The following is a 27558-nucleotide window of genomic DNA, read 5'->3' as shown; positions in this document are numbered from 1 at the left end:
CATGGCCCCTGGAGCCTGCCTGCGTCGAGGCCCTCAGAGGCCGTCGTGGAACCCTCAGACGCCAGCGTGGGCCTTTGGAGCTTGCGTTGGGTCTTAGAGACCATTGTGAGGGCCCAGAGAGGTCGTCGTCAGGGCCCTCAGCCCCTCAGGGACCATCCTTGGGTCCTCAGAAGTTGTTGTGAGGGCCCTTAAAAGCCTTCGAGAGAATCATCAGAGGTCGTCATGAGGGTCCTTGGCCATAGTGAGGGTCTTCATGGGCCCCCAGATACATTTGCAGGGCTCTCAGAGGCCTTGGTAAGACCACTAGAGGCCATCGTTAGGGCCCTCAATAGACCGTTGCAGGGCCCTCAGATGCCAGCATAGCCCCTGCAGCCTGGTTGTGTTGGGGCCCTCAGAGGCCGTCGCTAGGCCGTCTGAAGCCAAATGGGCCCTCAGACTTAAGTTGGGTCTAGGGCCGTCACGAGAGCCCTCAGAGGCCAGCAGGGCCCCTAGAGTCCTGTAGGACCCTCAGCGGTCGTCATGAGGGCCCTTAGTGGTCGTTATAGGGCCCCAGGGGACAGAGGTCGTCGTGAGAGCCCTCAGAGATCGTAAGGGCCTTCAGAGGCCGTGCCGTCATAGGGCCCTCAGAGGCCGTCATAGGGCCCTCAGAAGCCAGCGTGGCCTCTGGAGTCTCCTTGGGGCCCTAGAGTCTCTGTGAGACCCTCAGCGGTCGTCATGAGGGCCCTTAGTGGCCGTTGTAGGGCCCAGGGGACAGGGGTCGTCGTGGGAGCCCTCGCCCCTCAGAGATCGTCATAAAAGGGCTCTCTGAGGCCGTCGTGGGGGCCCTCAGATGCCGCATGGAGCACCAAACGCGGCTCGGAACACTTCTAGTCGGCGTGGGGGCCCCAAAGACTAGCATGGGGCGCCCCTGACCATAATTGGACATCCCGGATGATTCCACATCAATGTTCGTTTCTCGATCACTGGTTTTCAGGAGAAAATGTATTGGATTGTGCGACGGGCCCCTTGTACGGATTTTGGGGGTGCAAAAAGATATGTTTGCACCCCCATGTTTTTCGATGGGGGTGCAGCTGCACCCCATGCACCCCCTATTCCGCCGCCACTGGTTTCTTACTTATGTCATATGTGTGCATGAAGCTTTGATTTTGTTTTTGGTTATTGTGTGGCCGGTCAGTCAAACGCCCCTGTAGAAACCGGATGCTGCGTTTGATCGAGAAGGAGTCAGACGATGATTGCAGAAAGCTAATAATATTGAAAAGAGGGCCGGTTGCGTGGCATGTCTGTTCAGAGTTGACATTTTGCTTTACTCCAGTTTATGACCTGAGAGCCTGGCTGGAAGTGACGGATCCAAACAGAACAGTGCAATAATCTCTAGTCTCTACATAGCGGGCTGGTATAGGAGCGTCTTGCTATGCTGCACCATAGCTGGCTAGTGATTCTCTTTTGGCTAGAAATGGCATTAATCATTATCTCCACTGGCGAAAATGGCACTTGACATCACCGAATGCAACGTTCATGTTGTTAGGATACATAAAATCAGGAAGATTACGCGAATTAGGTAGGCAAACGTGGAATTAAATAGGTGCTGGATGTTTTGGTTTTGGTGCTGAATCGGCAAACAGCAAATACGGAGTTCAACTAGACGATCTGGCAACTTTAGGCTGTGTGGAAGCAATTAGGTGCCAGATTCAGATATTAGGGTCGAATAAGCATTTTGGGGCTGATCAGCAATTAGGTGCCAGAAACAGCTTTTTAGGGACAAGAAACAAATATTCCCCGACTAATAACAGCTGTTGATAGACTCCGATCTATGTTCGTGGCCCGATCGGCTGTCTCCCACCGCTCCACCCGTTCCACCGAGGCGGGCCGCCTTGAGCTGCCGCGGTGCCGGCTGGTCGGCACCCAGCGCGGATTTCGATATCGTGCCGCGGCAACGTGGAACATGTTGTCACCAACTGTCACCAACATCAGATCTGCCCGAGAGTTCAAACGCGCTATTCTAGAAAGTGCCATAGAACTGTCGCTACTACTAGTCACACAGTGCATTCATTTTGTGTTTAAATTTCATGCAACACAATGTGCGAAGTCCTCACTTTTAGCCTTACATTTTAAACCTTCACCTTTTTATGTATTTTATGAATATGGCGAGTGTCTGCTCTTATGTCTCGTTTCATTATGTCGTTCCATGAGTGTGCTATCTTGTATTGACGCAAATCCCGAAAAGCCATCATGTGGACGGATTTTAGATGAATACATACATACTGGCAGGGTTGCAATTTGAACTACGGTAGTTCTTATTTGGCTGCACGTTTGATTATTGTAAACAGTCAATAGAGTAATTATTTACATGCCAGGTGAATCAAGAATCTCGGGGCTGTAAAAACGGCACCGGCACACTAAGTACCGGTCGCGGTCCGTTTTTGTTCCTGTCAGCAAAAAATATCGGTAGAATAAGGGTTTTCCTCCAGTCAACGGTTTATGGTCGTCCTTTTACTTTAGTATGCACTGCGCATTTGATGCCCATGACAATAGAAGGGTGTGACTCCAGCAGAAGCACGGCTTGTCGTCCTTGAGCATCGCATGTAATGTATTGCGCACCGATTCCTGTTGAAAACACAGGCCAGGAAAGCTGCAGATCTACCTACTGCGTTTATGTTGGTTAGGTAATTTAATCTGAATTGCTGTTAGCACTGTTTTGAGAGACATGCTTAAACATATAATCAAGTAAAGTAACCGTACTCTCATAGTTAACCCTCGCACGACCAGGCCATTTCTCATAACACGAACGACCAGGGGGGGGGTTGTTACGACCCCCCCCCTGGCGTTTCGAAACGGAAGGTCGTAGAGCTTAGCGGAAAAAACCAACGGATTGCTCTCAACGAGATCTCGCGATTGGTGGTATATTTTTTGGTCCTAGGTCAACATTTGACCTACTTATGACCGGTCAAAGGTCAAATTTTCCGAAAAAATCAAACTTTTTCAACTTTCCGCGGCGATTGCGGCAAAACGGTTGGAGATATCGACTTGAAACCTTCACTATCGTGTTCCTTGATCAATTTTCTATCGTTTGGTATGTATTCCGTTTCCCTAGCTCTAAAAATGGCGCGTTGGGAGCGCCGGAAGTCGGCAAGGTCACAGTCGGCGGCAGAAATTCGAAAAATCAAAATTTAAATTTTTGAAATCTGATTGTATTTTTAGATTTGGGAGGTCCATTTGCTCCCTATAGAAGCTAATATTGCTGCATATTCCCATTGAGGTGACAAGAATTAGCAAAATAGTGGTTCGGGCGCTTTTCAAAAATAGTACCGGACGCTGTTCCTCTTGTGACGTCATAGCTCCGTGACCTGACCTGACCCGGTCAATTTTCTTGCACCACACGATAGCCAATGCTTGCCCCAACATGCATGGGAAGTTTCATCATGATCCATCAAACAATGTGGGTATCACCGGCAGAAAACCTAGGGATTCGGCGCACACGTTTGGTACCTGTCGGCCGGAGGCTGTACCTCTTATGACGTCATAACTCCGTGACCTGACATGACCCGATCAATTTTTTTCGGCAAAAGATGCGCAAAGGTTGCCCCAGAGGGTATTGAAAATTTCAGCCCGCTACGACAAGCCGTTTAGCGTGCACTTCGAAAAAACCTCAGGGGGGGGGTTGATACAACCCCCCCCCTAGGCGTTCTAGGGTTAATATCCAAAATCGTAAGAAAAAGGCCTGATAATTCCGAGGAGCTTTCGGCTTACGCCTTCTTCAACTCGCTCTACTTTATTTTCCTTTTTGGCGCAAATTTCCTTTTGGCGTGTGTGTCGCCACGTGTCCTCTGGTATTTCACACGCCAACGACACTTATTTAGCCGGATGATAGACAAGGACTGTAGGAGAGCGATGGGTAGATCAGGATGGTGAGGAAGACGCCAGCCGCTGCCCGATTCCAGCCTCTCGATGGCGAGACCACTGTAATCGGACAGATCAACCGATACTCCGGCGCCTCGATGGCAAGGTTAGCCGGAGCCGACTGGTCGCACCCCTGTCTGAGCGGAGACCCCGCACCCGAGCCTCGATGGCAAGACCCGGGGAATGAGTTTAAGCTCAGTGACTCGATGGCGAGACACTGTGGCCGCCTCCCTCACACACCCCGGAAGAGGCCGTGTTATGAGTCCCGGATGAAAGGAAATGATCGGCTACTCGCACGCTATGAAGACTCGCTGTTGTTCACTGTCCCGTCCCCTTTTCCACTGGTCCAGCTCCTCTCCACACCAGTTAAGATATTTTCACTTGCTGTATTGTGCACCACCACCACACCACAGCCAGAGCACCACTTCCACCCACACAGCGAGCACTTCCCCGCCGAGCATCCAGAACGAACTCCCCTCGAGCCCCGTGCGCCGACCCGAGGTCACCTCGCCGGCGCCCCGAGGGCAGGAGCCCACACAGCCAATCACGGGGCCGCTTACAATGAGCCAGCTCAGTGCCGGCATAGCCCCGAGCGCCACGTGGTCGGCCGGCCGCCGCATGGCCCGCTCGGTGGTCCCGGGCGGCCCGGCCTGCAGCCGCCGGTGCTAACATCCCCCCGCACCGTGTTGCACTGCAGGGCAACACTCACGAAAGGTAACCGGCGTGCTGCCGTACACATCGCGTCGCTAACACATATAAACCATTTCACATTCCAACAAATACGATGCTATTTCTTGAAACACCAGCAAGTATAACATGAAACAGGAAAATAAAAACACTTCCACTTCGTTAAGCAAAGATTAATGATGGGGATCAGTGGTATATCCCCACCGACGCACCAAGGCGACTGGCGACGTCGTCGCTGCTAGACGAATCGCTGCCGCCCAAGCAGAAACCGCCACATCCGAGGAAGCTACCGCCCGAGCTGGTGTAGCCGAGGAGGTAGCCGCCACCCGTGCTGAGGCGGCTGAGGAGGCCACCGCCGCGTGCGCCAAGGCCGCTGCAGCGCTCGCGGAGGCTAATGCCTCCCACGTTGGAGATGGAGAGACTCAGGAGAGCCTCCAGAGGACCCTAGGTCCTCCAGTGCTTGATAGCGATTTGTCAGGATCGTGTAATTCCCGCTGGTTTATCTCACGGTTGCGGAGATGCCGATGTGTTGTCTCTCCCAGCCCCTCGATGGCGAGGCCACTGGGAGCAGACGGAAAGGTCGATGGTTCGACCTCTCGTTGGCGAGTTAACCTGGGCGTCATTTCACTCCAACGCCAGCACGCGTTGCAGGTCAGCTCGTAAATCTCTGCAAGTCTGTTGGCCACGAAGGCCTTGAACCGTCGAGTTTCATTATCAAGGTACTGCTGGATGACCTTGCTGTCCGTCCAGCAGAAGTCTTCCGTCATGCAAGAGAACAGGCAATCGTCCATGTAGAACGACTTTGCCAGTTGCTCGGGACTTCTGCTGAGAACCTTGTCTGTCTCCGCTCCATAGTCCAGAAGTGCCTTTCTCAGCACGTAGTTGGCCGTTGCCGGTGATGACTTCGTGCCAAAGATGACCACCTCCATCTGATAGACGTCAGGCTTGCGGTGTCGCTCCATATCGCGCCATAGAAAGCTCGATGCAGGCTGGTCTTCTGTCCGGATCCTCACCCGATGATACATCTGCTTGATGTCCGCTGTCACAGCGATCAGACCTTCCCTGAAGCGCATGATCACCCCAGGAAGGCTTTGTAGTAGATCTGGACCTGTGATGAGCTTCGAGTTCAGTGATACACCTTGGTATGTTGCCGCAGCGTCGAAGACGATTCTCAGCTTCCCTGGCTTGTTCGGGTTCACTACTGCGTGGTGTGGCAGATACCAACGCTTCTCCTTCGGTTCGTCCACTTCTTCTGCTGAGAGCTTCCTTGCATGACCATCCTTCACATATCCGTCGATGATGGCTTGGTACCTTGTAGCCAGTTCTGGCTGCTTATCGAGTTTCCTCTCAATGGACTGAAGACGTCGGTATGCTTGGTTCCAGTTGTCCGGTAACATCGGTTCGTCTTCACCCCACAGAAGTCCAGCTTCATATCTGTCCCCCACCTTCCTGGTCTGCTGATCCAAGATTCGCATAGCTCTGAGATCTTCTTGAGATCGTGCATCAGAGCTGTTGATCATGGTGCCGAAGGCCTCGGTCGTCCACCAGTCTTGGACCAACTCTTGCAGACCCTCCAGAGCGTCTTCGGGAGCACGTTGACGCACGAACATGACTTGCCGCATTGTGCTTGGAATCAGGGTGGATATCGATCCCGTCAGAGTCCAGCCGAAATCTGTCCGGATAGCGACGGGCATTCCGGGGCCTCCCACCCTGACCTCTCGCTGCAGCACAGCTTCCAGAATGTTGGCACCAAGTAGAAGCTCGACGTGTGCGCCGTTGTACTGCTGTAGGTCCAGGTCCTGCAAGTGCTTCCAGCTGCGAAGCTGCTTGCTACTCACGCTGGGTGGGGCCACGTTCAACCTTGGCACAGACCACACCTCGGGCACGACGATTCTATTTCTGCTGGTCGCTGTGCTCAGAGGACTGACCGTCAGCTGAACTCGAAGAGACGACTGTCTGGTACCGCTTCCTTCGATGTTCTGTAGCTGCAGATTCTCTCGGACTCCAGGGACCCCAACCTCTTCCAAGACATCTTCACAGCAGAGCGATGTCTGCGCTCCCGGGTCCAGCAGTGCTACTACGTCTCTCTCCCCGTTTGGGCCGTGAATCCGCACCGGCACCAACTGCAGCAGTGTGTCTGTCGTCTCTGTGAGAGCCGTGCCGACGATGCGACTTCCTTCTCGTGCCACTGTTTTTGGTTCTGTTTGGCTTTCTTCATCACCAGCAGCGCTTCTGTCCACATGTATGAGTCGGTGATGAGATGCATTACATCCATTCAAGTTGCATCGTCTTGCAGAGCGGCAATCCCTCATGAAGTGGCCCTTGTTCAGGCAGCCCCAACACAGTCGTTCCTTGCTCACTACCACCAGCTTTTCCTCCACCGTCTTCGACTTGAACTCCGTGCAGTCCTGAAGCTTGTGCTGTTCCTTGCACAGGACACAGAACCAGCGACGTCGGTTGTTTTCCGTCTGGGAAGACGTGGCCGACGTAGTCAGAGTTGTTCGTCGCGCCGAGGTCTCCCGTGCACTCGCGGATGGCCTTTTTCTTTCTGGATCGCGGTTATGGTTGGCCGAGTTTCTCAAGATGGCAGTCTCTGTCTCCAGCCACTTGCTGAAGATCTCCAGATCGGGCTGCTTGGGATGCATCTGATGCACTTCTCGTCCCCACTGGTAGGACAACTCCGCAGGAAGCTTCAATACTACTCGACGCAGGTTCTCGATGGCTCTCAGATCATTGTAGTGGTTCAGAGCGCGCAGCGTCAGCACAGTGTTGCTAACAGCTGAACTGAACCTCTCCACTGAGGCGATGTTGTTGATTGAAGGAGCTGGAGTTGCAAACATGGAGCTGAGATATGCTTGACTGATGTCGCCTTCTCGACCGAAACGCTCGTGCAGCCTTGTCAACGCCTGGTGATACAACTTGCCATCGAACAAGAATCCCTCGATGGCTTGATGGGCAACTCCATCTACTGCTTGTTGTAGATGCGCCATCCGCTCCGTGTCAGAGAGAGATGCCTGATCGTGAACCAGTGCTCTGAAGAGACTGATCCAGCGCGGCCACTCACTTGGTTCGCCTGTGAACCGCGGTAAATTAAGACGTGGAACACTGTTGGTAAAAGCTGACATCCCAGGAGGTGGATGCCCGTGCTTCTCCTGCTCTTTGCTGTTTGATGGCCAGTTGTCTGGGTTCAGAGATGAACCATCCACCTCCACTTTCGGAGCAGCTTTAGGTCCTTGTGGTCTTGGACCAGGCACATTGTCGGGCATGCTCGTGCAATGCGGTGGTTCGGCGGCTTGATCTACCCCCGCACCTTCAGCAGATCCCTTTCTTCCTTTGACAGCCGCTTCGTCGAAATCATGCCGACGATCCCAGTTCAATTCGTCTTCCGCAGCCTGATACATGTGTAACTTCCGAGCAGCTCTGTCGCGGGCCTCTTCAGCTATTCTGAGCTGTAGCACCCTGTCGCGTTCATCTAATTCCTGTCTTTCTTTCATGTTCCGACGACTCTCTTCCACTTGAGCTTGGAGGTCCCGCAGCTTGCGATCAGCGTCCTCCAGTTCCACAGCAGCCTCTCTGGATCGAACTGAAACAGCGGTGCCTGCTGACGTGTGTGACTTGGCACGACTTTGAGCTTGACTGGAAGAAGCAGCCGATGACTTGGAGTCATCCAGCCCCTGAAGATACTCCTGGATCTTCCCTCGAATAGCCGACTCTTCTTCTTCAAGATTATCAGCGTATCCCTGAGCTTCCTCCAGTTCTGCGTCATTGAGTTTGGTTTCATACTCCTGATGAACTTTTCTCAAATCAGAAAAAGCTTCTTTCAGCCTTCCGTTTACCTCCTGGATGCAATCGCGGTTCCGATGTCTTGTTATCTCTGCCTCTAACACCTTGGACACCCTCGTCACGACAGCCCTCTTGATACCACGCAGTCGTCGCAGATCAGCAAGCTCTTGATCTCTAACATCCTTAAAAGCTCCATCTGCAGTGTGATCGGGCCGTTTGACATCCTTTGCCTCTTCTTTTTCTATCCCCATCTTCTCCTGTTCAGCTCACTGGTCGCAATCCGGCCCGCGGAGGACCAGAAATGTCGCCACGTGTCCTCTGGTATTTCACACGCCAACGACACTTATTTAGCCGGATGATAGACAAGGACTGTAGGAGAGCGATGGGTAGATCAGGATGGTGAGGAAGACGCCAGCCGCTGCCCGATTCCAGCCTCTCGATGGCGAGACCACTGTAATCGGACAGATCAACCGATACTCCGGCGCCTCGATGGCAAGGTTAGCCGGAGCCGACTGGTCGCACCCCTGTCTGAGCGGAGACCCCGCACCCGAGCCTCGATGGCAAGACCCGGGGAATGAGTTTAAGCTCAGTGACTCGATGGCGAGACACTGTGGCCGCCTCCCTCACACACCCCGGAAGAGGCCGTGTTATGAGTCCCGGATGAAAGGAAATGATCGGCTACTCGCACGCTATGAAGACTCGCTGTTGTTCACTGTCCCGTCCCCTTTTCCACTGGTCCAGCTCCTCTCCACACCAGTTAAGATATTTTCACTTGCTGTATTGTGCACCACCACCACACCACAGCCAGAGCACCACTTCCACCCACACAGCGAGCACTTCCCCGCCGAGCATCCAGAACGAACTCCCCTCGAGCCCCGTGCGCCGACCCGAGGTCACCTCGCCGGCGCCCCGAGGGCAGGAGCCCACACAGCCAATCACGGGGCCGCTTACAATGAGCCAGCTCAGTGCCGGCATAGCCCCGAGCGCCACGTGGTCGGCCGGCCGCCGCATGGCCCGCTCGGTGGTCCCGGGCGGCCCGGCCTGCAGCCGCCGGTGCTAACATTGAAATTCAAATCGATAGCAGCTGCAGTTAGGCACAGGCACTTCTCCAAAGGGTTTCATAACAGTACATAGGAGTATTATAAAACATAATTATAAATAAATAAAAAAAATTATGTATTAAAACAAATACATAATTCAGTGACAGTTCTACCTAATTCAATACGAATTTTACCATAACCTGAAGATTTACAAAAAAAAAAAAACACAAAAACACGCACATACAATAACACTCGAAAAAAAAAACACATACACACGATGTCACAACTAGCCAGTCGAATCACCACTCAGTCAGACTCAAGTACGAATCAGGGGCCAGGAGGAGGTTTGAGTGTTCAGAGTTGGTTTTAGATCTCGAATGTAGATGGATTCCCAGATCTTTCGGTCTGGGCCGTCTCTTGACACATGCAGAATTTGAATGGAGACGTTGCTGCTGTTCAGTTGAACATCAGGATGTTTTGTTTGATGGAGGCCAAAAGGGGTGTCTTGTTTTACGTTTTTGGCATCACGAATGTGCTCGTTGTACCTGAGTCTGACTGAGCGGCGAGTCTCACCTACATAAAATGACTCGTCGTTTCCGCACAATCCGCAGTCCATCCGGTAAATGACGTTTTTGGTGTGGCATTTTCCCCGTACCAAAAACGTCATTTACCGGATGGACTGCGGATTGTGCGGAAACGACGAGTCATTTTATGTAGGTGAGACTCGCCGCTCAGTCAGACTCAGGTACAACGAGCACATTCGTGATGCCAAAAACGTAAAACAAGACACCCCTTTTGGCCTCCATCAAACAAAACATCCTGATGTTCAACTGAACAGCAGCAACGTCTCCATTCAAATTCTGCATGTGTCAAGAGACGGCCCAGACCGAAAGATCTGGGAATCCATCTACATTCGAGATCTAAAACCAACTCTGAACACTCAAACCTCCTCCTGGCCCCTGATTCGTACTTGAGTCTGACTGAGTGGCGATTCGACTGGCTAGTTGTGACATCGTGTGTATGTGTTTTTTTTCGAGTGTTATTGTATGTGCGTGTTTTTGTGTTTTTTTTTTGTAAATCTTCAGGTTATGGTAAAATTCGTATTGAATTAGGTAGAACTGTCACTGAATTATGTATTTGTTTAACGCAGGCTTGCCTTGCTCTGGGAAAATGTTTAATCAGGCAGTATTAGTTTCATTGTGAATGTATTTGTACTCTGCAGCCTATGTAAGGAAATATTCTGTAATTTTATCTATTATATTTGGTAATGTATTATATAATTATGTTTTATAATACTCCTATGTACTGTTATGAAACCCTTTGGAGAAGTGCCTGTGCCTAACTGCAGCTGCTATCGATTTGAATTTCAATGTGTTTGCGCCAAAAAGGAAAATAAAGTAGAGCGAGTTGAAGAAGGCGTAAGCCGAAAGCTCCTCGGAATTATCAGGCCTTTTTCTTACGATTTTGGATATTAACTATGAGAGTACGGTTACTTTACTTGATTATAGGTAATTTAAGTTTGAAACAACAAACTCTAAACACTTAACATTGAAGAGGGATTAGCATTTCGTTGGCTGTTTTATCAGGTTATAACTATAATAGAGCTCCAAAAGCCTCATTTTAGTAGCCGAGCAGACGTCAATACTGACAGAGTTCAGCTGTTATCATATTCCCAGCGGTCCCGACTGATATTAGCCGTTTTCACGACGGCCATCTGGTACACATTTGGTGCACATCTGGTACAAATTAGGTGCAGGTTTGGTCAAATCAGGATCAGTGTGTCTCTTAGCAGCTATCAGCTAGGATTGCACTAATTGCTTATATGCCTGCTTTGTCATATTATCAGAGAGCATCATCGATTAACCCTCGCATGTGTAGGGGGGGGGGTCGGATGGACCCCCCCCCCCATGGTTTTTCGCGAATAACTCGCGTAAAAAGCGGCCGATCGCGACGAAACTTTCAGTACCCTCGCATTGATCAATTTTACACCAACCCTGAAAATTTCATGACCCTGACCCAAATGACCTTTGACCTGTGACCTCTTTTCCGAGACCATGTTTGGCCGGAATCGCGATTTCGCGTATGTCGGCTCGCACTAGCCGCGTGTTTGCAAGCTTTTCGTGGCTTCAAACGTTCAAACATGTTAATTGATGTTACTCCCGTGTGTGTCAAGGTCACCTGAAGGTCAGGTCAGGTCATTGACCTTTGGTGACCTCGGGTGACCTCGGTTCACTTTTTCGAGTTTTACATGTTTCTAGGCTAGTTTTTGGAGCTGAATTCGAATTTAGCAACCATTTGAACATTTACGAAGTAGTTTTGGTGACTTCGTAACATGTTACGAAGCTGTCAGAGGCGGTTGACACGTACTACGAATACCCGTCACGACGCCTACTGGTTGACCTGACCTGACCTGACCCGACCTGGTCTAAATGCTTCAAGACATCATCTGTGATCAAAACTAACACGATATTCGTGATCAGCACCCCGAAAAACCCCTTAGCAGCCACACTTTACGACTTTCTAACAGGTCCCGATTTTCCCGACTTTGGGTCATTGACCTGACCTGGAAGGTCAACCAATGACCTAGGACCTTAAAATTGGGTATCATCGGCTTCCTCTCGTCACGGGCAGCACGCTCGTTTTTTCCGCGAAGCTCTAGCTCGATCAGGGGCCAAACGGCAAGGGGGGGGGGTCCAACCGACCCCCCCCCCCTACACATTAGAAGCTGGCAAACGCCGCACACATGCGAGGGTTAAAACACTGAAATAAATTCATAAAATGAAAATATTTGCTGTAAAAGAAATTAGGTGCAGATTTGGTCAAATCAGGTGCATTCGCCGGATAGCCCGTCGTGAAAACGGCTATTCTGACATCAGACTGATAACTGACAAGCACCGGACTGGCATGAATGCCATTTCTACTCTTGGCTGTGGAAAATCCATGGAATCCATTGCCATCAGTACTGACACCCATGGGCATTGCCACACTACAATAGCACTGTCATCAATGAACGATATGGTGCTGTCGCCAACGATTTACAGAAGCCCTGACATGACTGTCATCCCGCCAGTCACCACCGACAGCGGCGCATTCAGCAGTGACAGCATCGGTGAGATTTGCTTGCTCCGAACCGAATAATGCCTCTGAGTGAATGAACCACGCTCATAGAATACTCTGAGCTGTTCCACAGCGCCCGCGGGCATTCCATGAGTAAACCATCAGTGTCACCGCTCGGCCTCCGGCTGCAGCTGAGCGGGCTCCCGACTGCGCCTGAATCGTGTCAGAGGCATCACAACGGCTGACCAAGTTTGCATATCAGGCGCATATCGGTGTCAGGAAGCAGTCGCAGTACACCGATGACCGGCCTGTGCGCGCTGCAGGGAGAATTCGGCGACCGAGCGAGAGAGAGAGTGTCCGGTGTTTTATGGCGCTGCCAGCTGTCGACCTGTGACGTCAGTTGAAGGAAGACGTAGCTTAGAGCTGAAAGGATTTCGACTATTTCAAATGTGTTCTTTAGAGTGAGAGTAATGTTAAGACGTTAAATACTCAAGCAATATCAGAGAAAGTTTATTCATAAATTATGTTTATGGCAGGGAGTCAAAGAAAAAGAGGAATGTAAGAATACCAGTTTTTATTCATGCATTTAACCCTCGCCCATGTAGGGGGGGGGGGTGCAACCCCCCCCCCCCTGAGGTTTTTCTTAGCTACACGCCGAACCGTTTCAGATAGCCTGCTCAAATTTTCAGTACCCTTTGGGGCATCCTTTGCGCAACTTTTGGTAATTTTTTTGTCAAGATCATGTCAGGTCACGGAGTTATGACGTCATAAAGGGAACAACCTCCGGCCAGATTTACGCTAAATTGGAGATTGCTTCACATTGGTATAAATGCCGACTGACCTGACGCACTAATGGATTGTTTTAGAATCACAACTGGCTGATTTGAGTTGACATTGGCACAATGTCCGTTGACATTTTGAAGGTCACTAAGGGTCAAGGTAAGGTCAGCGACCTCGGTTGACCTGTAATGACTTCTTGCACTTGTATGCCTTTTAGGGGTATTTTAATGCCCTGAATTCGAATTTGCTATCCATTTTAGGCATCGTCGGTTGTTTCTTGTAGTTCATTTTGGGTCAGGGTCAGGTCAGTGACGTCACACGCCTGACGTGACCCAATGCACAAATAACCTTGCAGACTTCCGATGCTCCCAACGCATCATTTTTAGAGTTATGACATCGAAATACACACCAAACGATAGAGAATTGATCACGGATCACGATAGTGAAGGTTTCAAGTCGATATCTCTTACCGTTTTGCCGCAATCCGCGCGGAAATCTGAAAAAGTTAGATTTTTCCGAAAATTTGACCTTTGACCGGTCATAAGTAGGTCAAATCTTGACCTAGGACCAAAAAATATACCACCAATCGCGAGATCTCGTTGAGAGCAATCCGTTGGTCTTTTCCGCTTAGCTCTACGACGCTTCGTTTTCAAACGCCAGGGGGGGTCGCACCAACCCCCCCCCCCTGCATGGGCGAAGGTGGCAAAACACCGTTTACGGGCGAGGGATATAGTTGTCCCCGTTGTACTCTGTCTTTTACGTGCATAAGAGCCTGTGTCTAGCGTTTGTGTGTGCGCAGGCGAGAGAGAGAGAGAGAGAGAGAGAGAGAGAGAGAGAGAGAGAGAGAGAGAGAGAGAGAGAGAGGGAGAGGGAGAGAGAGAGAGGGAGAGAGAGAGAGAGAGGGAGAGAGAGAGAGAGAGAGAGAGAGAGAGAGAGAGAGAGAGAGAGAGAGAGAGAGAGAGAGAGAGAGAGAGAGAGAGAGAGAGAGAGAGAGAGAGAGAGAGAAAGAAAGAAGATAGGTAGGTATGGAAGGAGATAGAGGGAAGAAACAATTAATATCCGGTTTTAGAGAGAAAAATAGCGTGATGCAAGTTTATGGTGTTGTGGCTCGGTTACATGGATAAATAAGTGTGTAGCTATCAGAAGACGGCCCACCGGCAGACGATTTCGGCCGTCCGTCTCTGAAATGAAACCGTGGCCGCCCCGTCGAGCCGGCGTCAGCGTAGTTAAATGAGGCATGCATCATGGACATGCTTTCGTGGAGAGGAAATGGCATCTGTCTGCCTTCTGATGAATGTTTCCGAAGTTGCACAGTCGTGATTTACATGAGTTTCTCCGAGAAACCGGGCATATGAGAAGAGGCAATTTGCAGCGAGATTTTGACTAGGAAAATATCTGGTCAACTTTGAAATAATTGTATCAACTATCAATGCACTATCTACTCTAATATTTGCTTTACATATTTACTATAACCAACGAGTACTGTCTTAGCTATGCATAGTTATAATCATGAACAGGCAAACTGATATGAACTGGTCAGTGGACAGCGGTAATGATTTCGCTCATTGGCTGGTACAGCTCCCGCTGAGCAGTGCCGGCCGGCGCGGTGCCACCGGTCACTAAGAGCTCCCGCCCGGCCCGGTCTGGTGAGAATGGCCTGTAGACGGGGACGCCGGCAGACCTCAGGCGCTGCAGCCACCATATATCGCCGGGCGCAGCTGCCGCCGACGCCGCGTGGGTGGTGGTCGCCCGCGCCTCCTTCCTGTCCTCTGTAACACCTCACCCCGACCGCTCTCACCACTCTGCTTCACCCCATCCCGACCCCTCTCACCACCCCACTCTGCCCCAGCCCGACCGCTCCCACCATCGCCGCACTCTTCTCCGCCATCTTCACGGAATTTACGAGAACTCAGCAAATAATTAGTGCACATGTTTTTGTTTATTTTCCTTCTTGATTTACTGCTGTAAGCTCTCCGTAAAAACATCTTTAAAGCGTTCTCAGGCCGGCCCTCCAACTGTCATGCTGGTGTTTACTCACCAAGTTTCCTAATGAAGCTCCCAGAGCGGTAATACTTCCGGACCAAACACGTTAAAGTTGGTTTAGCGGGCCATTAGTTTCAGAAAATCTTCAGCCGATATCTATTCTTCAGGCAGAAGACGACAGAGCGTCCCGGACAAGTTGCCAATGGCCACTTTCCAGGCATTCCGCCCGCACTACCGACAAAGTAACCGAACTTCCGCCGGACAAGTTGGTCGATTTCCGCTCAGCACGACTGGCCGGACCCGGCGCGGTACCGGGCTTCAGTGACCTGTTCTGCTGTGGACGCAGATAAGGCTCTCCTTTGGACGCTATTGGGGCGGCCCAAGCGTGCAGGCCGGTCCGTGAGGGCATTCTGAACATGCTGTCCAGTTGTTCGGGTCTATCCCGAGGCGCCATTGGGACATAGTGGGCATTCGGCAGGCAGTTGAGTTATGGCAGGGACAGTGAGGCGGGCCAGGCAGGCCATTCATAACTTGAAACTTCATGTTATGGTAAATCAAAATCTGACATCGCTTATCCGAGCGCTGTCGGACAGGTATCGCCAGTCATAGCCAAGTGATGGCTGACAATGCCAGTCGATAAGCGAAAAATATGGTTTGGCATAAATAACTCAGCATGCAGCGGCACTGTATGTTCGCTGGGCATTTGCCCGCAGAGCCTTCTGACGATCTTACCTATTCATTGAACAGCCACTAAAGCATTTTGTCTGAGGACATTACGCGTCATTTCCAGGCGTGCCTCGATGCATCATGTGTGTCCAGTGTGCGTTAGAAGTTCGGCACGCTCGGATGCTCCATCGGACACGCGTCCCTGACTGGATCCGGGAGCGCCGGACAGTCGCCGGGAGCCGCGCAGATCCGGCGGGCTGCCGCAGCCTCGAGCTGTGCCGCGCAGATCCGGCGAGCGAGCTGCCGCACCCCGAGCTGTGCCGCGCAGATCCGGCGCGCGAGCTGCCGCACCCCGAGCTGTGCCGCGCAGATCCGGCGCGCGAGCTGCCGCAGCCCCGAGCTGTGCCGCGCAGATCCGGCGGGCTGCCGCAGACCCTAGCGCCGCGCAGATCCGGCGAGCGAGCTGTCGCACCCCGAGCTGTGCCGCGCAGATCCGGCGCGCGAGCTGCCGCAGCCCCGAGCTGTGCCGCGCAGATCCGGCGAGCGAGCTGCCGCACCCCGAGCTGTGCCGCGCAGATCCGGCGACAATGGCGACCCGGAGAGGCGCGGGCGGCGAGCGACTGCTCTCCACTGTGTTAAATTACGCCGGAATTCGGCGTACCGGCTCCGTGGGGTGGCGAGGAATGCAATTAGTGGGCTCTCAGCGCCGGTCAAAGGCCAACTAATGGCCACTTTAAATACGCCATACGGCGGCTGGCACCAAATGACAGCCTAGTGGGACAGTCGGAAGCTGCTTTGTGTCATCCTGAAAACTGCAGGTGTTTTATCCTCGCGTTGGTTCTTTCGACCAGGCTCACAGCTTTTTATTTCATTATAAAGTAACGTTTTTTATCATCTTGTGTCATTCTTCTCCGCTCTCAGTTTCCTCTTAACCTATTTCTAAGCTAATTGTAATCTTTCCACCGGATGCACTTTTTGTTTAATTGTTATTTTTCAGCTTTTAGATTAGGCGCAGCTGATGAGAGTTGCTAAGTTTAACTGGAAAGGTTGAATTTCCCCCATATTGTTCTGCTAGGCTTTCTTCAGACAGTAGTTACCTAGATGCATCTGTTGACACTGGTACTGGTAGGTATAGGACGTTGCAGAGGGCAATGCTTAAAAAAAACGTTAAATTACCAAAATCACTTTGAATTCTGTTCATTTACGCGGCCAGTCATTTTAATTTTGCATGTTCTTTAGCTTTCTTTCTATGAAAGGAAGACGAACAAACTTCGCCCATTTCAGACGGTGCAGGAAAGACAATAGCACCAAATGAAAACCCTCTCTGAGAACGGCAGTTATAGCTAGCGACGAGTAAGATGTCTTCCCAACCCGCTGATGCTGCTTGAAGTATGTTGCTATAAGCCAGACATTGCTGGTGCATAAAATCATGTCTTAGCTTTCTTTTTAATGTTATTTGCTATTGCGTATTATTTCTGTGTTGTTGTTCCAGAACACCGGCTGAAGATGTTCCCGTGATTTTCAGGTTGCATGAGTCGTTTTCAAGCATGCCACTCGCTAACCTATGGTAATCGTTTCGTGACTTGCGGTAAAAATAACAACAAGCCCATCTGAGTCTATTGCACCCCTGAGGAAAACAGAATGGCGTGACATCTGTGGTCTGTTTCTGCAATATTCCAGAAGCATTTGGCAATAACACCTGTTCAGATGCAGAGATACTGTCATAAACTGACAGTGTGGGATGCTATGGCCATATATCTTTGGGAGATTGTGCTTTATTAATGATAGTGGCGACTCCACCCGCTAGCCAACACCCAAATATAGAAAAGGCGTCATCAAATGCCGCCATGCAAGCCTTAGCGTTGCCAAAATGTTACAAATGCAGTAGACGAAGAATGAGACGGTTGTGATTAGGTAAGTACCTACCATATCATTCTTTTATTAGTCGTGCTGATCGTGACACTACTTGTACCGCAGACGCGAGCTATCAGTGTCATATCAAATCGCGATGTTGATATGCGATAGAGGATATTAATTTCGCGACACTTACAATGACTTTGCAAAGAAGCGAAAAATAAAGGGGAACTTATATTTCATTTTATTTCCAGCCAAACCTTTTACCCGCTGAAAATGCCACAGAGGCTTATCAATACTAGCTATACGCGGTAATGAACATCATTTCTGTATACGCCTATTGCTTGCACCATGGATGAGGAAATAATCATTATCACATCTCATCCATGCCATCTTTCCTTGCTGTCACATTGGAGGGCTTGAATCCCAACTTCCCGAGCTTACTTGTGCCCTCTCGTGCCACAATCACAGTAGGCTTTGTAAATCAGCCAGGCTGCTATGCCGTCTATGCTGTGCTTCCTGTCCGACCACATGACCATAGAAGGAGAGAAATCGAGGGTGTTATTAGAAGTTTAACTTCACGTTCCCTTTTTAGGCCTGACGGTCCTGGGAGCACTCGTGCCGTGTCTACCCCACGCAGTGAAGACCGTTCCAGAGTGCTCGGCGCCGCCACCCGCCCCATTCCCTGAACGCGGCGTCACCCGGCAGCCGCGCGTGTCGGCCGGCCGTGCAAGCCGACACCAAATAAGGCTGACCCGAGCGACACGAGGCGGCGCGCGGCGCAGAAGGGAGGGGCGCTCACACGGCTGGGAGGGGCCGGGGCCTGGGACGGTCCACTGACCTGACTCGCGCCCTCCGTCAGCGCCGGCAGTGCCGTCACCAGCGCGTTGTTGTCGTCACCGTCAACACCCCGTGCTGTCATCACCGCTCCGTCATGCGTCATCGCCCTGTCATCGCGGTGCGTCAACGCCACCGCAGTCTATGACCGGCGCTCGTGAGCCCGCCTCAGACACCTCCCTCGCCTACACTCAGCGCTTTAAAAAATGTGAAAACGGCCGTGCTGTGTCTCAGGGTTCCGCACTTCACTTTGCGAGCGCGTTTAACATAACGAGTCCACGCCAATGCGTACCAAAATACTTTATATAGTTGCTCGCCTTCTATCTTTTTTCTACTTTATTTCTGTCGACTATCACCCTCTCCTTATAAGAGTTTCGTGCGCGAGACGCTTCACGATGATGTTAAGAATAAAGCAGGAAGATGATGTCTGAAAGTAATTATTTATGTGTGCATCTTTGTCACATGAAAATATGTCTGCTGATATGCAGCACACACCCATTGTTGTGTTGAACTTATTAGCTTTTAGTAAAACGTGCTTCCTGGAGAAAAAAAAACTTGCACATTTTTTTGTGAGAGAGATGTAAAGCAATATTGAAATATATATATATCTAAGTTCTTTGTAAAAGTATTGCGTTCGGGGGTACCGTCGAGCATGCATGTTGAGTGATGCGTACTCGCTGAACAGACAAGGCGCGAAATGTTTTCCGACATCGAACAGCTCACCGCCTCGCTGACAAACTGGTACTGCCCCGATAGCCATCACACGTCGCTGAACATCGAAACTTGACCGCACTGAAGTGTTCTGGGCATGTTCCTCAACTCGCCACCCGATGCTCCCGGATCTGGCTTTAACAAGATCCTATAGTGATCTGGTGTCTTCTAAAAACATTTCGTACTTTCTGCCTCAACTCCGTAAAGCGATGCTGTGCTTGATCGCCGGAGTGAAACAATGTGATTGTACTGTACTGTTTACGCAAATAACATCTCCAATTGATATTAAATAGTGCTAATGCAATCAACTAATACCGTTGGATCATGAGCCATCAACTGAATAATGAGCTGCACTTAATTACCAAAGTAAGGAGCAAAAAAAGAAATGGGTGCATTTTGTAAGTTGTATACGTTTTTGTAAGAGGGGAACAACTATATAATTACATTAAGTCAGTAGGTATCACTCATGAAATATTAATCGTTCATTTGTCGAATGTTTCATTTCATGCTGGTCTTAAAAGGTCTGCAGCCTTGACCCGAAGGAAGACTCTGGCCTTCGATGTTCATTTACGAACCGGACGTGGTGTTTCATCTGCCAGCAATACTCCGGCCGGACGGAGCATTTGCATTCCAGTCGGGTGTGACATACGGCGCGCGCCGGGCGGCCGGCCGAGGACACTGTGGGATCGGTATCAGTGGGGAGGCCGACCGGAGTCACTGGGGGAGGCATCACTGGGGAGGCCGGTCGGAGGTCACTGGGGGCGGTATCACTGGAACGGCTAGCCAGTGATCCCTCGAATACCTCACTGGGAGAGGCATCCCTGGGGCTGCCGGCCGAGGTCACTGGGGAGTGGGGGAGGCATCACTGGGGCGACTAGTGTCACCTCTGCGTCGCGGCGGCCTTGGAGCGCCGCCCGCCCGCCCTGATTCCGGCCTGTGATTGCGCCTCGGACACGGTCAGCCGCCGCGCGACCGCCCTGACACAGCGGCGGCGCCCCAGCGCCGGTCTGCTCTCGAGGCACGTGCGACACGCCTGTCAGCGCCAGTGGCGCGGCCCCTCGCGGCCCGAGAGCTGATGAGACGGCGCCGGTGGCCGCCACGGGTGGCCTCAGGCACGGCGGGCGCCCGGAGCACTGAGCAGATCCGCGATGCAGCACCTCGGACACCCAGCGACGGGGTGTGCTGCAGCACCCTCTAACATGCCGATCGGCGGGGCGTGATGCAGCAACCTCCTCCCCCTCCATTTTCAGACACCTAGTCGCAGCCCGTGCTGCATTCTCCGCTGCAGAGATAGCTAGGCGCCCTTCGCAGTGCACACCGGCCGCCGCCCGGTTCACTCAGACGGCTGCCTTTTAGAGCCGGCCGGACGGGCACCGCTTTACAACACAATTGCATAGTAAGCCGACTGGATTGACGCCGCGTTACATTAGTGCACAGTGATCGGACACTAATCATATGCGAAATACGCATGGGAGATAGCTTTATGATAGTTGTTGTTCACATTTATATGCTACTGGACGCAACGCATCTTGAAAATTTCTTTCTTTTCGAGGTATCTTCTTTTATGCTTCACGGTTTTGCCTTTCTGCCGTCGCTTCTCTCGCACCCTCACTCTCTTTCTCCCTCTCTCCCTCTCTTCTTATCCTCATCTTGCGGGGCAGCGTCTGTGTCCGAACAGACAGACAACAGGAGCGGCCAGACCCATTGATAGCGTCCTCCAACTGAAGAGCCTGCGCAACAATGCTGCCCAAATTGAACTCTACGGAGCGGCAGCAGCTGCGGCAGCCTCTCTCCGCCCGCAATGACGGCGGAGATAGGCTGCCAGTGAACTCCCATTCACAAGGAAGCAGCGGGCCACTCTGTGCACTGCGGATGCTGAGGCTCCCAGAAAGTTGCACAATTCTTTCTAAGTTAGAAAATGAGTTGTTTTTGAGGTGCAGTGCCTGCCTTCATGGATGGAATAGCCATTTCTGTTTACTTTGTCTTCATTCAAAACATATATTTCAAGTCATTCCTATTGATCAAAGCGTAAAGCTGCTGCAGCAGCTCTCATATTATAGCTGAAAGTAATTTCACTTCGGAGTAAGGCACTTTGTCTATCATCGACCTCAGGAAAGCACCAGAGTCCAGCTATGTAGATTCTTGATTGCGCTAACTTTTGCGAGCTTTTTTAAACCAGTGTATGTTTTCAGTATGTGTGAAACTCGGCAGTCGGCTACTAAGACAGCAGCGTTTATGCACATACGAGTACTCGTAGTTATCACTGTCACACGTTAAAACTCAAACTCAGTTGGAGCTGGAACCAGTGACCAGCTCGGGATCAGGGACGCTGCAATCTTCAGCTCACATATCTGGGACTCAGCCGGAGACAGTGGGCCGAGTGAGCCTTTTAAATTGCTTTTGAGAAGAGATAAGCCAAGTGTGACAGCAACGAAGAAATGAAGACACCTTAACGGTTTGTATCATAAACCAGAGAAAAGAGTTTTATTTCCCAGCTTTCTCCAGCATTAGCCATTTTACTATGGGTGGAGACTTCCATTTCGCGTCCATCTATAGACGCGTCAAGTCTTAGACGCGTCTAGCTGGACGGCGGCTGCGTCTACCTGGCGACAGCTACCTTTAGACGCGTCTAGCTTGGAAGTCCTCGTCCAACAGTTAGACGCCAACCTGGACGCCAACTTGGACGTCTGCTCAGTTAGACGCCAGTTGGACGCCAGTGGAAGTCTCCACTATATCTTCATCAGACTAAGTGCATGAGAAGTCATACGCTTTTAACATTTATTCATAGAAGTTACTGAAGAACAATGCACCTTATTGTTTCACCTCTTTATTGTTGAGGTGAAAATTATACACAATTCATTTTTTCAAGCTTTAATAGAACTTTAATAGGCTTTAATAGGTGATCTTACATGAGAGTTCAACACACTTGACCTTTTCAACATATCTGCACCGGATTTCGATGGCTCTAAAACATCTTGCTGAAATAATGTCATACAGATTCTAAAATTTAATATATCGTCAGGGACCGGTTTAGTATAGCATTCCACACAAGTCAGTTGAAGGCCTCGCAAGTCGTAGGTACTTTCGCACGAGCAAGGCTCACTCTTCACGCGCTCGTTCCTATATCGCCCCACAGGCGTTTCACTGGTGACAAAAGTATGGTATACCTGTCCTAAATAATACAAAGGATGCCTTCCTATAAAGACAGGATGGTTGATGAATCTTGCTCCACGGCCATGAAAATGCCTCATTCAAAGCAGTGCAATGTTACTTAGAAACATCACACTTGAAAAGTGCAGCCCCGCCCCATACAATAATCCCGACTCCAAAACATTCACCCTCTTCCGATATTCACCACTGCGTGAAAAATTACCGAGCATTTGATGACTGACCTGCTTTGGCAGTGCTCGGTGCTCCGCTGGTGCTCCGGGTCAGAGCTGCAAGGAGCCGGCGCCTGCAGCGGCGTGGAACGGAGAAGACACGGCAGTGTCGACACAGCCGCTGACGGTATTCGACTGGCATGCGATCATCCTGTCACTCCCCTCATGCGCTGCACCCCTCCCCCGGCCCCAGCCCCCTCCCCCAAACAGCGCCCCGACCCGGCCCCTCAGACCGGCGGGTTGGTCGCCGCTACTGCCATCTATGAAGCCTTCCCATAGTTGAGCGCGCTACCTAGGCCAAGACCGAAATGACTCGGCCCTCGGTACTGCAAGGGATGGAACTGATGCTGAGCCATCATGCTAATATGGAGATTCAAATGATTGATTTTGATCCTGAGGTTTCTGTTATGCATTTTGAGACACAGAAATGCCCGTTACGGTTTCGTCCCAACCTGCTGCTCTGCTTGTCAGAAGGCGATTTGCTTTGCTCCCGCGCGCAAGGAGAAAAAGCCAATGCCAACGAAGTTCGAACATGTTATAAGCTTTTCGACCGATTATGCTACGGTCTTCCGTCATCGCGACCATCCAGACCAGATCATCTGCATCAATGATCTCTTTACCCTATCCAGGCTTACGGTCACCCCACCAGCCTGTCGACGGCATATCTGAATAGGGAGCCTTCTTACCGGTGTGACCGTTTGAGTGATCTGGCGGTCTGTACCATCGGGACACTGCCTTCCCAACGAGATTACCTCAGTCACTGCATGGTGTGCCAGTCAGGGGTCGACTCAGCCCAAAACCGCACCCCTATTTTTCATCCCACGGCCCTGCAATGACCGTCAATAGACCGAAGAGACTAACCGCTAACAAAATATATCAAGTAATCTTTAATTGCTTACTGTATGTGGAGCCATCCGCAGAACATTTTACTTTGGAGTCGGCGAGGCCGGGCTTGAAGTCGGTGCTGGAACACTCAGTCGGAGCCATTATCAATGACACGTCCGTTTACATCATGCCTTGTGACAGCTTTCGGCACGATCTGTATAAAATGGTGTTATCTTGTTATGATGCGTTCAGTGCAAGATAGCATGTTCTTTGCAAGCCTTGTGCCGTATAAAAAGTATATTTTACACTTGTAAGTACACAACACACATAATAGCATGTGTTATCAATATGCTTCCTTCGGTCATACTCGATTCTGAATAGACTGAGAGAGGAGACAGGCTGATATTTAAACTGAAACGGACAAAATAGCACCGCTTCCATACTGAATTGGTCTCCAGTACCATAGCGGGGGAGACACTGGTGGATCCAAACAGGTAGGAGTGGACGCTACTGGATCCATTCTCCCCAGAGGCTCTCTGATTTCTGATTTCAAAAATCTTCTTGGATTTCGGTCCCACAAGCGTTTCCATCCGACGGGGGGGGGCTATCCGCCCCCCCCCCCGAGGTTTTTCGTGAATAGCGGGATAACCGTGGCGCGTAGCGCTGCGAAATTTGGCATGACTATTTTCTCATCAATTTTACACATGGTGTGCAAGTTTGAGCCTCCAAACTTTTAAGGTCAGGTCACCAGAGGTCACTTTGAATGACCCAACCTCCAGCCATTTTTTTTGCAACTTTGCCACAGTGCCAGAGCTATAGAAGATGACGGAGGCCTTTGAAAGTCACAGGATGTTATTAGGTCATTGATAGCTACAATTTGTTTATCTCGGAATTTCGATATCGATGACCTAAGGTCAGGTCAATTTCTCGACCTCCCCATTAGGTATAAGTCAATGGGGGAAATTCAACTCCCTGTTTTTTCCACTAAAACGCGTCGGAATGACCCCATATACCATACATAGCTTCATATACGATCAACCTTCACTCCTTTGAGGCCTGTTTTGCTGTTGGGCAGCTGTGAGGCCATGTGACGTCATCAAAGGTCACCAACGTTTTTTTGCCAATAACTCCTTACAGAAACGTGATACAGCCGCGCGGAGGGTCTCATTGTGTTCAGCTTGTTAAGGCGCATCGAATGAAATACATGATGACCTCGAGGTCACGTGACCTGAGGTCAAGCCTTGACCTTGACCTTTCGAGGTCAACATATATATGATTCGATGCGGATTGACGAGAGGATCACTATGCTGCCCTTAGTTTGTTCCTAGCTTGACTAATTCGAACGTTATTCGAGAAAAACTCTCCATGTCTAGCGCCGCCGCTTTGACTTTTTTTGGCCCCTGTGACGTCATCTTTGACCTGACCTGAAAATGACCTTAGTAAGAACTGTAGACCTTGCCCGTGCGTACCCCATGCCGTTTACTGATTATCGCTATCTTGCTTCGTTCTCGATATCTCAGGGGGCGGTCATCCGCCCCTCCCTCACATCGGTTGTATTTTGGCGCAGACCCCGTCGGTGCGCGGGTTAAAATCATACTGAATTGATAAAATTTGTTTAATTTTCTTTCTGTGCGGGAAAATAAGCAAAGCTTTGCAAATTTTGAACGCTGTAAAAGAGTCAAATGTCCGAATGCCCCTGCCGACACACCAATGTGGGCAGAGCACTTCTACGATTCCCAACAACACGCTTGTCATGACTATATACGGATTACTCGTCCGCTTTTACTAGTGTCAACCACAGGCTCCTTTTACTCAAGCTCCGTCACTCTTTTAACATCAGAGGTCTTACATATAGCTGGATTGAGTCTTACCTGTGCCAGCGCTCCCAACGGGTCATTGTCGATGGGAAGCACTCTGAGTGGACGCCAGTCTTGTCTGGCGTCCCGGAAGGCAGCATTCTCGGCCCAATCTTGTTCGCCTGCTATGTCGCTGACCTTCCAAGTAATATCAAGACAGGCTGTTTGGCATATGCCGATGACGTCATAATTTTTCATCGCATTCGAAATCACGAGGACACCCTTTCCCTTCAGGCCGATCTGAACCGTCTATGCGACTGGTCAAAAAGTTGGCACTGGAAGCTCAATCCAGCTAAATGCAGGACGATATCATTCACTCTCCGCACCAGCTCCGCACGGCCCCGGTACAGGGTAGGTACTTATTACCTCCTGGACGGACATCAACTGGAGCGATGCGAGCAGATGCGCGATCTTGGTGTCGTCCTGGATGCAAAACTGACTTTTGCCGATCATGTTGATGCCGCGGTTGGCAAGGCGAACCGTATGCTCGGTCTGCTTATGCGCAGTGTCCAGATGTCCCCATGTGCTCGCCGCCCAGACTTCAATCATCATGCAATCTTGTCAGAGTACAGAGCACACGTGCTGTCCGTGATGGAGTACGCTAGTGTCACCTGGTCCGGGGACGCCGCAACTCATCTCAAACGCATGGAACGTGTTCAGCATAGGTTTCTAATGTGGTTATGGCGTAAAACTCAGCCTCGCTGCCCTTCCATGGACTACACCACACTCCTGAACCATTCTTAAATCTAGTCCATCAAAGCTCGCCTGATTCAAACCGACGGGAGGTTCTTACAGTCTGTCATGCATGCTCGCCTGGATCGACTTAATGACTTGCCGCTCATTAAGTCATAATAAAATAATTCAGTCGACGTGCGGCTAAAGCAATATCTTAGGTGGTTGCTTTTCTTTTTGATGCTTTTTAACGCAGCTTTGAGACCATCCTGGGTGTGATCAAAATATTATTTTTACAGCATCGTGAAGTAAGGTACTTAAAGTGACCATCCCACCTTAACATTAGTTTTGAGTTGAGATAGCCAAATTGGTGGCCATGGCCTGCAAATACCGGTTTGGGCACTCACAACATCCAAAAATGCTTTAATTCGGAGATATGGAATTTCAAACTTGCAGCTTTCGGATTCTAAGGAGCTAATGCATTGAGATGCCCCCTTAGAATTTGTGACGTCAGCGGTGATATAACGATTTTAAAACCTTATGCTAACATCTTTGTAAAGCAGTGGTGGTATATGCTATTTGCGCGCAACATCTGCCGCGAACGCCGCACTTCCAAAAGGAAGTCGCTAGGAACAGCGGAGATCCCAAAAAAGTAAACAAAAGTAAAAGTCTAATATCTTGAAAGCCGGTGAATGTTTTTGGTGAAATTTGGTAGATATTTGTTTTTGCACTTTCTGAATCGAGCGACATCACTTTCATGCCAATTCATTAACTTTTTTGAAGGTGGGAGGGTCCCTTTAAAGATAGGTGCGCAAAACCAAAGGCGAAGGACAGTAAATGGAAGCACGGGATGCCTTATCAACGGAGCTCTCGAAGTTTATACAATGTCCATTGACTTTTTCTTTTCATTCAATCGTTTCAGAGCCAAACAGGGCATAATCCTCCCCCAAAGTCTCCACAAGAATCGTAACTGGATGTGAGCATCATTCTCCGATAAGACGAAGGCTGGAATTTTCATTTCACTCTGGAGAGGCGGGATTGATGAGGACCGGCCTGCTGCAGTCTAATCCAATAGGGTTTCCATTCAGCCCCGGCGCGTGGGAGTGCGCTCGATCGCCATCGCCACAGCGCAGGCCGACTGAATAGCCATTTAGGGCTTCGGACTGTCCGCGGACGATACATGCCACTAGATCAGTCGCATCGCCCCTCCTACTCATACCGGTCAGCAGCCCACAGAGTTCCCCGATTGCTGCACCCACTGTAAGTAGTAAAGTAATCTTGGCTGCACCCACTGCTCGCTCAGGGTGTGTATGTAAGTACCCACAGGACCGAGGCAAATGTCATACTACATATATGATAGGACCACTGTTGTTCTCGTGACTTGCGCCTATCGATATCAAAGTCTTTGGTGGTAGTGGTTCCGTGATTTTGTGACTTGGTGTCTTTGTGGTTATCTGTAGGTAAACCTACCACAGCCTAAGACTTTCTAATGATGTTTCTCAATCTCAACGTTATCAGTTCGTCGAACTC

The sequence above is a fragment of the Amphibalanus amphitrite genome, unplaced genomic scaffold (genome assembly GCF_019059575.1).
Source record: "Amphibalanus amphitrite isolate SeventyFive unplaced genomic scaffold, NRLGWU_Aamphi_draft 000069F_arrow, whole genome shotgun sequence".
Taxonomy (NCBI): Eukaryota; Metazoa; Arthropoda; class Thecostraca; order Balanomorpha; family Balanidae; genus Amphibalanus; species Amphibalanus amphitrite.
This window is presented reverse-complemented; position numbering follows the sequence as displayed.